The sequence below is a fragment of the Triturus cristatus genome, chromosome 1_2 (assembly GCF_964204655.1).
Source record: "Triturus cristatus chromosome 1_2, aTriCri1.1, whole genome shotgun sequence".
NCBI classification, from domain to species: Eukaryota; Metazoa; Chordata; class Amphibia; order Caudata; family Salamandridae; genus Triturus; species Triturus cristatus.
The window spans coordinates 310113475-310127638 of record NC_140580.1 but is presented as its reverse complement, the minus strand read 5'-3'; positions in this window follow the sequence as shown (position 1 = coordinate 310127638).

Genomic DNA, 14164 nt, shown 5'->3' with positions numbered 1-14164 from the left:
GCCAGAGTAACTGAGTTACTTCAAAATTTGGATGAAGAGACATTGTCCTTTGTGGATGATTTTTATCTAATGGACGATGGCCTAGAGGAACACTTGAGCAGAGAGAATACCATTCTTCGGGGATTTGAGTCTGAGGGCTACAAATTCAACTTTAAAAAATCAAAAATTGCCCACCTCAGTGTCTTTTTTTTTAGGATATGACCTTTCAAGTGAAGGGAAAAGCCTGGAAGCTAATTTTTTAGAAAAACGCACGCTGCTCCAACCTCCAAAATCTTTAAAAAATTTACAATCAATACTGGGATTCCTAAACTTTGGTAGAACATACATTTTGGATTACGCAGACAGAGTAAAACCTTTCTACGATTTAGTAAAACCTGATTTTTCAGTAAGACAATGGACACAGGAACACACTGATATCCTTCGTTCCCTACAAGCTGACATGATAGCTTCCAAACATTTGCAGACACACGTAAACGTACGCAACCTGGTGATCTGTATAGTTGCGGGTCAATCTGGGTACACATCTGACATATAATGGGGCAATATAAAAATAATGAATGGGGGGCCAACGCTCGCCCCACGCAACCCTGGAGACCACCACCTCCCCGGGACTGATTTACTGAAATGCTGGGTGGCCACATGGCCCCCGCAGTCCCAGTGACTGCCACCTCCCTGGGGCTGATTTACTGAAATGCGGAGGGACACGTGCCCCCCCAGGCAGCCCCAGTGACCGCCACTTCCCCAGAGCTAACATAATGAAAATGCAGGGGGCACGTGCCACCCTACTGCCCGGGGGACCGCCACCTTCCTGGGAATAAATTGAATTATAATGCATGGAGGGCCTCCAGCCCCCCTGCACAGCGCCGGGGAACGCCCCCTCCCTGGGGCTCTGCAGAAGGTGAGAGGGGGCTGCACGGCCCTGCTCCAGGGGCCCATATTGGCTCTGGGGACCACCACCCCTCCAGGGCCGGTTCCAGCAGTGTCCCAGGGTGCCCACCCCAGGACACTGCTGTGTGCTATGGGATGGCGGGGGCAGTGCTGGTTTTTTCAGTGAATATATAGTGAGAAAAAAAAATATATATATACACACATATATGGTATATGTAGTGAATATATATAAACACATATACATACATACACACACACACACATATATATATATATTCACAGGAGAGAAAAAAAGATTACAGTAACATAATAGTTAGGTTCAAGTTTCACTCATACAAAACCTGTGAAATTCAGCTGTTATAGTTAGTGAGCTAACTATAACTCACACCCCCACAATGCAGTGCTTACGATCCCACTTAGTAGATCATTCATGACATGGTCTGTGACATCCCTAATGACTTCGCAAATGGCACCGCTGATTGCATCATCCAGTGTCTGTGAGTGTTTTTAAAAAGCTCATGAGTGTTAAATAAATTTACCAAGATGTATTGGTGGATCAGTGGGTGTAGGAGTGTCTGTTTGGATGATTCAGTGAGTGCGTGACTGACTGTATAAGTGTGTGATTAGGTGTCTCTGTATATGTATGGGTAAGTGACTGATTTTGTGAATGTCTGTATCTGTCTGTCAGTTAGTGTCTAAGTGGCTGTATGGGTGTGTGAGTGGTTACGTGAGTTTCTGTATGGATGAGTGATTGGTTGTCTGAGTACATCTATTGGTGTCTGAGTGTCTGTGTAGGTGGGTGAGGGTGTGTGTGACTGCCTGTATGGATGAATGTGTGGGTGAGTCAGTGCCTGTATGGGTTAGTGAGTGCATGTGTGAGGAGCTGTGTTTATTTATAATGTTTTATATAGCGCAAACTTGACCCAGAAGAGTGTCAGAGTGCTTTACAAATGGTTCAATAGGTAGAAAACAGACAGCCAAAAAACATAAAAGATGGCACTATCCGTTGCAAGTTGAGAGTAGGACAGTGAGTTAGAAAAAGGGCATAGAAGGTGATTGCAAACCCTGGTTGGAGAACTACGTCATATCAGTATCCAGAGAAATGAGAAAGTGGATGTATCAGTGATTGAGTGTGTTCATGGCTGTGTCGGTGAGTGAGTGCATGTGTCAGTGGTATATGGGTAAGTAACTGGGTATGTGAAAGGCAGCTTAGATGAGTTATGGGGTGTGTGAGTGACTGTATGGGTAAGCAAGTGAATTTTGAGAGTGGCTGTATGGGTGAGTATGTGCTTGTGTCACTGACTTCATAGGTGAATGAGTATGTGTTAGTATCTGTATGAGTAAGTGAGTGAGTGTGTGTGTAACTGTATGGGTGAGCAGGTGGCTGTATGATTGACTGTATGGGTGAGTGAGTAGGTGTGTGAGTAACTCTATAAATTATTGACTCAGGGTATGAGTGGCTGTATGGGTGTATGATTGAATATGTCAGAGGCTGTATTAGTGAGCGAGTGGGTGTATGAGTGGCTATATGGGTGAGTGAGAGGATGTGTATGCTGATCTATAAATCAGTGAGTGACTGTTTAAGTACCGTTATGGGTGTGTGAATGGGTTTGAGAATGGTAGTGTGAAAGTTAGAGGGGATATATGAAAGGCCATATGAGGGTATAAGTGTGTGCATCAGAGATTCTATGGATGATGTCATCAGTGATGTAATCAGTGATATCATTTGAGATGTCATCAGTGATCTCATCAGTGATGCCACTAACCAAGTCTTGAGTGATGTAATATGTGAGGGTCATAATGAAGAACCAGGGCCTTATAGGCCTGGCGGCGCAGGGTACGCCTTAATCTCCTGAGTTCACCTGCTTTGTTGAACAGAGACACAGGACACTCTGTTGAGCGTAGAAGATCAGGTGTATTAGCTGCAGCTAAGTACAGTTGTCCCAGAAGTACATTCAGTATGTTCTTAGGAGTCTGCCACTTTACTCCATGGCGCACAATCTTTTATAGCACATAGATTCACTAAGAACACTCCCAATGCATACATGGTTTATCCAATGAGAAGAGTTTGAAAACAAGGTATAACCAATAAGAAAAGTTTGAAAACAAGATATCAAGTAACCCAAATAAAACCTCTTTTCCAACTGTTTTTGTCACCCCTCCCCACAAGTTAATCAGTGGTAGTGTCTACAACTCAACTTGCAGGTGGCAGGACATATTTGTATGCTTTGGAGGACAGTTGTGAAATGAGAGAATACAAGTAGAGAATAGCGAAGGCCAGAAGATAAGATAAAGTCAGGAAAGAATGGTGCGAACCAACAGACTGTCGAGACAGGGTTTAGTCAAACCAGATGAGGATTAGTGGACTCAGCCAGTCCCTGACATTAGTTTCGTAAACAGAGGCAGGAGGTTATTTTGACACATCTCAGTAAGATCAGCAGAAAAAACTTTGTATATTGTGCTGCCTGAGTGAGGGCAACAAAATGGCGACAGAATACAGAATGGAGTTAAAACTGAATTAACTCAATTAGCAGTGCATTGCATACCTGTGACAGCTGAATTTCACTGTTTTTGTATGAGTAAAACCTGAGCCTAACTATAATGTCCCTGTAACCTTTGTTTTTTCTATGAATTTCTAAGGGTTTTTTAAATGCTAATTCCTAACTATAACGTCCCTGTAACCCAGGGGAGAGGATGTAACCTAATGTGTAGAGCGGTACCCCAAAAAGCTGGGAAACCAGGTTTGAGTTTTGACAAGGGACACACAACATCCTCTGATTCAGAGCAAATCACTTAATCTCCCTGTGCCTAACAAAATGAATGCGTTTGTCTGTAATGCAACTGATGCTCATGTAAAGCACTCTGATACCTTTGGGTCAAGTTTGCGCTATATAAAACTCTCAAAAACAAAACCTTTGTCTTTTTTCAGTGATTTTCTATGCTTTTTAGGGCAAGTCTAGGCAACGCGCATGCGCTGTCTGCAAGACCTGCTTTATTTATGATAGGGAGTGTAACCCCACTTGCTGCTTTCCATGGTTTACTCCAGCATTGCTCTTCTTTGGTGGCTCCTCATTGGTTCCAACTGCTGATACATCACTTGCATTTGGAGCTCAGGAGCAATGCTCAACTATACATTATTGCTCCTTAATTAGTGGTTGTCTACTTTATTGCAGGTACTATTTCTTCCACACACCTCCCATTCCCTACACCCTCATCACTTCTTATTTTGTTTTGCTTCATCTGTGCATCTTTCCTTGCCATCATTAGGGCACCTGTTTATTTTTCTTTTAATCACTTCAAATGTAAAGGATTTATTTTTACATTTATTACCCGCATCTATATTGCAAGTATTGACATTTAGATGTGGGTGCATCCTATTCATATATGGTTTGAGTCTTGGTGCGCACTTAGGATTCAAAAACTTGCCCGTTATGCTATCTTTCTGGTGGGCCTCCCATGTTTGCAATAGAACTGCTTCCCAGTATAATTGTTTCACTCTTGACAGTTGAGTCAGAGGAGTTCCATAGGTCACTCAAGCCTATTCTATGTAGAAGTTAGTTACACAGAAACAGACTTGAACCCTGTTCCCGGCCTCAAGGTCTGCCGCTCCAGCACTTATGCCATCTCCTCTCCCCTCAACAGCACCCTTTAAAATGGCTGACACTCCTTTGGAATGCACAATTATAATGCATTCCCCTTATGTATTCCAAAGCAGAGCCAGTCATCTTGTTCTGATGATACTGCCAATTCGTAGTCCTGTAACTAAGGTTAGTATTGGCCTTTTTAATGACACACAATTTGCCAATCACGGAAGGATGGAAGACTGAGTTGGCCGTTTTTGATTCGATGTTTTGACTCGCAAATAACCCACGTCAGCGGCGAGCGCTTAACTCTTTGACCCATCTTGTGGGGTTTTTGGGGTTAGAGAAAAGCTGAATAAATGGGACATATGAGCTGGTCGAAAAGGAAAAATAATTTTGGCAGTGCGAATAGTCACACCTTGCAATAGGCTCCGCCAAGATGCAGCGCCAGCAGTTTCTGCCAATGTTTATAAGGTCAAGTACAAAAACTTCTTAGAGAGGCACAGCATTTATTTAAATTATTATCTATAAAATTGTATTTTTTTAAACTTGTTTTTATTGGGTTTTTCATTGTAACACACAGCAGTTAATGCAGAATTACAGTACAGTTGTCAACATATCTGCAATCCCCGTTAATCAGTGGTCCCACTGTTCATTGTCACCTTAATCCAGTAAGGCTTATGCATACAGCCTCCAAATTAGTTCCCCCTTGCCATGTACAATTATAACGAGCAACAGTCCAGTAGGGGTTCATCAATGAATATCTATTAATGTGCATGGCCCTTTTTTGTTTGTTAATGCTACAAGAACGGACTGAAATCTGGACTGTTTTCATTCTGTTCTTTGTTATCTAATTTTACACTAGACAAGGGATATATCATGTACACTTAACATATAAAAACCTTTGGATAACTTCCTGCACTCTTTGAACTCTACAGTAGATGTGGAATGGACTGAGCACAAAATTGAGAAATTTGTTTAACTGGTTGCTGGTGCAAGGAAGAGTCAGTCAACTCTCTGAAATTCTCCCCTGTCTGTAGATAGCCGGAGTGCAGCAGGTGCAGTCACACCAGTGCCCAGGGTTGTGAGGGGGCCACTGCACCCCAATGTGTCTGCTTTTGACTACCAAACTGGGGCTGAAGACCCTTTTCATGGTGTGCATTGGAGCCCATCGAACCCTTGTTGCTGCCACTCATTTCTCCACAGGCCTCTTCACTCAAGAGAGTGAATCTTCGTCTCCTGGTGGCTGCATATGAAAGTCTCTCTCCTACTGGTCGGAGGTAAATGGTGGCATCCCTCTGCCTGCTGGTGTCTGTTCTGCAGGCGCCTCAGCCTTGGCGGCTTATGCCCTTCAATCTTCACATTGGTTGGGTCCTCAACCCTCCTAACAAAGTCGACTCTGATTGTTGAATATAAATGTCTCTTGCCTGCTCGGTGTCCCAGTCCCCCCACCCCCTCACCATCATCTGCTCATGTCTGTTCTGTGGAGGCCTACCTTGGCACACCATGGATACTGCGGACGGCTTAGTGCATGTGACACATGCATTGTGCCCTGCTCAGTGTCTGCCTCCATGGCATATTCACAGAACAATGCTTGAGCGTGTGCCTCAGACAAGGCTCTTTGGGTGAATACTGCAGCAGGGAGCCACTTATATGTTTAGTATAGAGCCACATGCTCCTACACTACTTCATGGCTTGGATACCTCCATAATGCATTGTCACCCAACATGCTTATGACTGGCCACAACCCCAAGTGCTAAGCAGTGCAGGCGTGATATACTAACCACAGAAGTGGCTCTATGAGGCAGTATATGGGTGGAATAATCTTCGTGTCAGAGTTCAGATAGAAATCCAGAACAAATATACCTTCTGTATAAAATCAGTGCTACGTTAATTGTGGGTCCGTCAACCCTACCTCGCTCAATGTTGTTCAACAATCACAAATACTTTGATCTGCAGCTGATATGCCTTAAACTAAGCACACCGATGGGTGGCTGCTTCAAGAAGTGTCAAAATGTGTCTCACCAGAGAAAAACATTCTGTAGCATATGAGCATTGTTTAAGACACAGTGATCATTGCTACCCATATATTAAAATACAATAAAGCAAACTTCCAGTGTTTTGTGATTCAGTGTGTCTTAGTTTGTATGGTTTTTAAACACTCTTTAAGTACTGAAAAGTCTCTCACATGCACAGCTCACGGTTGTGTCACAAATTAAGAGTCCGTGCATTCCAGCTCTCACTAGGCTCTTTGATAAACTGGGAAGCGTGGATTAACCGTTAATAAGTCAGGCACACAAGTGTTCCACTAACTTGTAACACAATACTGAGAGTTTAAAGGGTTTAAAACAGAGCAGCGCCACTCCTGGTATGTCCACAAGGGAAGGATGCATCTTGGTGTGAGACTGGTTCCAACAAGGACATCTTTGCATGCGATCCTGGAAGCCTGGAAGTTTGCACTAGTGGTAATTGGGGCAGAGTGCTCAGGGGCAGCAGAAGCACGTTTGTACGCCTGTCTCCTGTAAGAGCCCCAATTGGTGTATGGAAACCACAGCCCACAAGAGAGCCTGTTACGTGAGAGGCACAATGGAGGAGCTACACTCCATATATGGTAACTGGAAACCTGCACTACCACAGCATCCCAAGGTGACTTATGTGTGATGAGTGTACAATCGTGCACCAAGAGCACACTCATCAAGATGCCAATGAGTGCACTGCATGGGATAATAACTATGTAACACCGGTGACATAGTGACATGCCTGGACCTATGCACAAAATGAGGGTACAATGAGGAACATTCAGAGGAGACCTGGAAAAGTCAATCCTGTACACTCAACCATAGGCTCACTGACATACACATATCAATTGCACACAGTGAAAACTATCTTGTAAGTGAGTACACACACACACACTCTGCGCTTGAAAAATATATCCAGTAGTAATACTGCACAATGGACGTACTCACTGACAGGCAAAGCTGACATACGAAATATGTGTGCAGTTCAGTGCTAAATACGAGATGTGTGTTCAGGCGGTGACCTGAATACACAGAAAACGTATTACTCGACGGTGTTTGCTCAAAGTCCAACAAGCCCAGCTCCAAATTGCGGCGCTAATACACGTTTGCATTGCGCATACTACAACCAGAAAGGTCTCTTAGCGCTGAAAGCAAGTCAATGTCACTCAATTTATTATCATCAAAGGAAGAAAGAATGTGTTGGTGTTTGAACCTGTGAACCCCAGATCTCTGAAGCAGGTGCTCTGATCCACTAATGTACTTAAAGCATGTACTAAACTACATTTCATGAAATACCCCGAACTGCAAAATATGAGAAGTGGCTGAACTAATTTTTATTTTGGCAGATCCGCTGTTATGTGTTACCCAGAGTAGATTACAATCAATGGCAAAACTCTGGTGAGTAAATACAGTTTCGATCTAAATGAGTGGTACTAGCTCTCTTTCTTCCGTGCATGCATGGAAGTGGCCCGAGGTGTGAGGGTGGATTTCTGAACCTGGTATTTTGTGTCAGCATGAGGCATGTAGGGGGGCAAGCCCTAAGAATGCTTGCCTTCACAAGTGAGCATTACGTGCCTGTGATGCAGGCTCAGAGGCACTCAGCAGGTGCACTGTACTCGGTAGGTGCCCCGATTTGCGCATGCTCCAAGTACACGGCTTGGAATCCGGCAGATTTGATGAAATCAGACACTTTGGGGCCTATTAGGATGGCGGGCGTACTTTAGTCCGCCCGCCACCCTAGCGGTGCAGGGACCGGCTGCCAGTGGTGCGGCGGTCCCGCACGGGCAATTAGCATGCCACCGCGGCATTCTCTATTCCCAGCAGTGTGGCGGGCGGTGCTCACACCACCGCCTGCCACAATGCTGGGAATGCACGTTGTGCATTGTCGTGCACAAGGTGACAGGCACCGCGTGGTGCCAGCCACCTTGTCCGCGACAATGTAGGGGGGTAACATAAGTACCCCCCATGTGCACCCCCCAATACCCTGGGGGCCCGCAACGGGGCCCCGTAAGCAAAATTCGCATGGCTTTCCATGGCGGGGTCTGCCCCATGGAAAGCCCTGCACCGCTGCATATGCTAATATGGATGGTGGTGTCTAGCAGACACCCCCACCATATCCAGCCCCTTTTCCGCCCGGTTGACTAGTCGACTGGCGGAAAACAGGTGGACGGTCTTTCCGTCCGCCAGAGTCCCACCGCCATACTAATGGGGGGGAAATGGATGGCAGGCGGGGTATGATGTAGGGCGGATCACCACAGCCATGCGGACGGTGGCAATCCGCCCTGCATCCTAATAGACCCCTTGATGTCCAAGTTGGGCAGCTTCTTTAAAGGAACCATTAGCAGCCATTGGATGCAAATATCCTTCATTAAAAACAATTAAAAAGTCATACAACGTTTTGCAATTTTTTTAAAATGCCAATGTTTGTGCCTATATTTTCCAAACTTCCTAGCAACGCTGTAAGCACAGAAAGCATGAATCAAAAGCCATTTCTGTGCGACGTTGTGTGAGCTTTCTCTAACTGTATGCTTTGGGCGTATGTTGTAATAAAATATAGCAGATGTTTATCTTCTGAGGTACACACATTGACTTGACTTAAGATATTTTCACATTTATATATTTTATGTATGTAAGATGACAACAAATCGAGCATAGTCTGGGGAGGTAAACGCACAGAAGCGGGCCTGGGGATGCTTGTCGGCGCTTAAGAAACCATTCAATGAATAAAAAAGTACAATTCGACATACATATATAAATACACTATAGTAACACACTAAACACATGCATTATATGCAATACGGGTGCAGTATAGACAATACTTAAAATCTTCAACATTAACACAGCTCATGGTAGAATCGGATAACATAAAATAACATTGCATAAACCAACATGGCATACTACGACATAACATAAAATAGGGCAAATAAGGTATGCTAACTGCTTAAAAAAGCATTCCATAACATAAGATGCGATTAGATAGCATAATTTGTCTTTTCTTTAAGACCCAAAGACACAGATCTGGAGCTTAGCTCCTAACTATTTGGTTTTTTTCATCACCAGAAAGGCAAAGCTAGCCACACAGTTCCAAGTCATACAAGTAAACTCCACACATTTCCAATGCACACCACATCATTTGACACCAAACCACATAATTCAACTCAACAACACAGTTATACAACACACCACATATATCCAATACACACCACTGAATTCCATCCAAAGCATGCCACAAACTTTAACAGCCCACCACAGAATTAAACTGCACTACATACCACTCCACAACAAAAAATACTATTCCATATAATTGCACTCCATAACACACAAACCCACTCAACATAATTCCAGAACACTCAATACCACATAATTTGTATCCACATATTTCCACTGCACATCATGATAAATAATTCCACCACACAAATCCACTCCATACCACACAATTCCAAGCCACACATTTCCACAACTAACAATTCCAACACAACCCACACAATTTCACTACACACCACATACATACACTCCATAACAAATGGGTTAGAGACATTGTCATTTTCAACACCAATAGCTCTAACTCACACAAATGTGAGACCTATTTCATTTCCAATGTTTGTTTAAGTTGTAGTCATGTTTGCAGAGTGGTGGAGAAAAGAGGCTGGGTCTCTGACCAGCTCTCATGAATCCTGCTATGTAGGACTTATAGGAGGTTCCAGGAGGGCTTCTTGGCCCCCAATGTCCCTCAGGAGTAAACTGGACTTTTCCCCCCAACCAGTAGTGCACCAGGAGGCATGTTTGCAGAGTGGTGAAGAAAGGGGGCGTGGGGTCCGATGGCCTCTTAGCAATCCTCATGTGTGGGACTTACTGGAGGTAACAGGGGTAGTTGAGCCCCAAGGATGTCCTGTTACCTCCAGTAAGTCCCACACAGCAGGATTGCAGAGAGGTTGTTGGAGGCCAACCCCCTTTCTCCACTATGCTGCAAAAGCACCTCCTGGTGCACTACTAGTTGGAGGATGAAGTCCCCTTGGCTCTTGAGGGTCATTGGGGACCAACTACTCCTCCTGTTACCTCCAAAAAGACTCACACAGCTGGAGTGCTGAGAGGTTGTCAGAGACCACACCCTCTTTCTCCACCACTCTGCAAACTCACCTCCTAACGCACTACTGGTTGGGAGAAGAAGTCCATTTTAGTCCTGAGGCCCTAGGGAATAAAGTGGAATTCCTTCCCCAACCAGCAGCATGCCAGGAGGCACATTTGCAGAATGGTGGAGAAAGGGGGAGTGACCTCCAAGTCCTCTCAGCAATCCCGCTGTCTGCGACTTACTGGAGGTAACAGTAAGGGTTTCCGGATCCCAAGGGCCCTCAGCATCTAAGTGGACTTCATCCCCCGACCACCACTGCACCCTGAGGTGCGTTTGCAGAGTGGTGGTGAAGGAGGCGTGGCCTCCGGCGACTTGCCAGCGTTTTTATTATTATTTTAAGGAAGGGGGGGCTGCATTGCCCCCCTACCCTGTGCTATTTGTTTATCCTGGGAACCCTATCCCCTGGGGGCCAGGCCTTTTTATTTTTTTCTATTTATTTATATGAAGGGTGGGGGCCAAGTGGCTCCCTCCCAGGCCAAATTATGGCCCTGGGACCCCATCCCCCAGGGCCTGCCACTTTTTATCTATATTTTTTAAAGAGGGAGGGGGGCTGCACACCCCCCCTCCCGGGCTGATGGTGGTCCCCAGGGTTTAATTAACCCAGAGGAGGGTGGCCCCATGCGCCCCTCCTTTATTTTTAGCATTACCCTAGGATTTGGCCCACCCAGAGGCATTTTTAAAAGGCACTCCAGAGCCCACACGTCTTTTTTTTTTTTTAATTGTCAGCCGGATCTGCTGATCAAGGCAAACAAATGTTTTTAAATGCTTTTTTGGTTCTGGAGGGTCTCAGTGGGACCCCCTCCCCCCGACACTCCAAAGAGCCATAAGGGGCGTGATTCAACCCTGCCCCCTTTTATTTTTTTATTTTTTCATTTTTGTGGGACTCACTTCAACCAAGACCCAAAATGGCTGCCAACACTTCCTGGTTGAAGTGTTGGCAGCCAATCAAATTTCAAAAGGGTTTCAGTAGGCTGTGGGCTCCCAGATATCTATATTTTTTATCTTAAATATCTCTGAAACTGCTGAACATATTTACAACAAATTACAAAAAGCACCCTTTCTGGACCAACAACTAGCTTTCTGCCAAATGCGGTGTAACTCCATTAAGCAATAGACATAACATGGGAAAAATGCATTTTGGGACCCTCTTTTTCTCGGCCTCTCGCTTGACAGATCACACACAGCACCTCAACCAAAAAGGGAAAGTTTTGTGACAATAACGTCAAGATCTGTCAAGCGGCACCAAAGTTATTGGCAAAACAAAAAAGTTTTTCCTACGGAATCTTTGGTCCTATCTATAACAACACTGGAGACCTATTTAGAGTGAGAGATATATTATATACACATACAAAGTATCATTACTCATGAGCCGTGCTGAACAGGTTCAAACTCATCCTTCCCTTGCTCTTCCTGCCTACATCTTCCCCCCACCCGAGTGCAGGGAAAATTACCAGACCATGCTCGGGAAATAATGTGCGAGTCATGCAAAGCTTGGGACCCCACATCAATGCTTATCTTTACTCTATTTATCGCCGAAGCTTTCCTAATAAAAAGATTTGATTAAACTGCATTTCAAGTGTGCCTTGAAAATATGATTGGCATTGTTCTATGTTGCTCCAATTCTGAATTAAAAAAAAATCGACGGTACTACTCACTATTACTTGTTTTATTGCTTGGATTGATATAATAATGTGTTTACCATTTAAAATTCTGTAAGCACTGCAAGCCTAAATCTTAGTTGATTTTGATCTTTATTGGGAAACGCATGGAATAGCACTATATAAGGCACTTCCTACAAGTAATTGTTCCTCTACCAGTGTATCAAAACTCCTCTTAACATAATTTAGTTTATTTTCCTTAAAAACTCTGGTAGAGCTTAATTAAATTCAGTTTACAATAAGAACAATTCACAGTCAATTAAAACACATCAGTTTACCTTTCTGTATTAAAGAGCAATCTGCAAAACTGACAATTAATAAAAGATTTGTCTGCCTCCACCTATGCACTTCAGAGTTGTGGAGTGGCGCAACTTCAAATATCATTTTCTCTTTTCACTCAATATTGGTAGGCCCTTGAAGCAAGATATTAATGTGTTTTTCACATCCGGCTGTGCATTCCACTTTTAAAATCCAATAAAGAAAAATGCTCTTTTCAAGAATAGCTAAGGGTCGACTCCTGGTGGCCAGCCTCACTGGGAACCGCGCCGACACCCACCTGCCACGAACGCAAACTGCGGTTCATCTTGGACTCTTCTCTGTCAATGACCCAACAAGTCAACGCAGTCTCCTCCTCCTGCTTCAAAACCCTAGCAAGATCTACAGATGGATCCCCACCGAAACCAGAAGGACGGTCACCCAGGCCCTTGTCACTAGCAGGCTGGACTACGGCAACGCCCTCTACGTGGGAACCGCGGCCAAACTCCAGAAGAGACTCCAATGCATACAAAACGCCTCTGCACACCTCATCCTCGACATCCCCCGCCATAGCCACATCATAGCCCACCTGAGAGACCTGCACTGGATTCCCGTCAACAAGACGATCACCTTCAAGCTCCTCACCCACGCTCACAAAGCACTCCACGACGCTGGACCAGCATACCTCAACAAGCGAGTCACCTTCTACACCCCCAACCGCCAGCTCCGCTCAGCTGACCTCACCCTCGCCACCATCCCATGCATCCACCATACAACCACCAGCGGCAGATCCTTCTCCCACCTCGCCGCCAAGACATGGAACACCCTCCCCACCCATCTTCGACAGACCCAGGACCTACCGACCTTCAGAAGACTCCTCAAGAACTGGCTGTTCGATCAGTAGCTGCTCCCCCCCCCCCAGCGTGAGTAGCGCACTCTACAAATGTCTGATTGATTGATTGATTGATTAGTACGGGGTGCTAGGCTAACCAGCAAAGCACTGACATTTTTGGAAGTTGTATATTTTTGCTTGAAATTGTGCAAAATTCCATGAAGTACATAAAAACGTAGCAAAAATTACACCGTAATTTCTTAATATCATTTGGCCGTATAGTGTGTGATTTTTCTTTGAGGAAATGGTCATCTTGCATAAAAAAAATCTAGCATAAAACAGATGTAAGACTGATTAGAACGTAAAATGTCTCTCTACAAGATATTTTCTTTGCTAACTGCTCTTCCCTTGTAAAACCCTTTCACTCAAAGGGATCACTCCAAAATCGTTATGCTAAATATTTATTCAAAATTTTGTGAAATTTCTCTCTGTAAAATGAAGGAATTTCGCCGGTTTTGCAGGCTCAAATAATATTTGGACCCGGCTTTAGGATAATAGTCTTTCTACCAGCTGTTGGAACTGATAAGTGACTCTTCTGCACGTCCTATATCAGCATGGTAATTGACACAGGACTATATATGATTATTCTGTAACAGTAAAAGGAATTTTCGAGAAATAGTAAGAAAAATACTAATGATGAAGGCCATTGAGACAATGAGCAGCTAATATTGAAAGCTTTACAAGTACCTAGGGCAAACGAAAGGTCAGTCACTCTGAGTGCACAGACAGACAGACAGATAGAC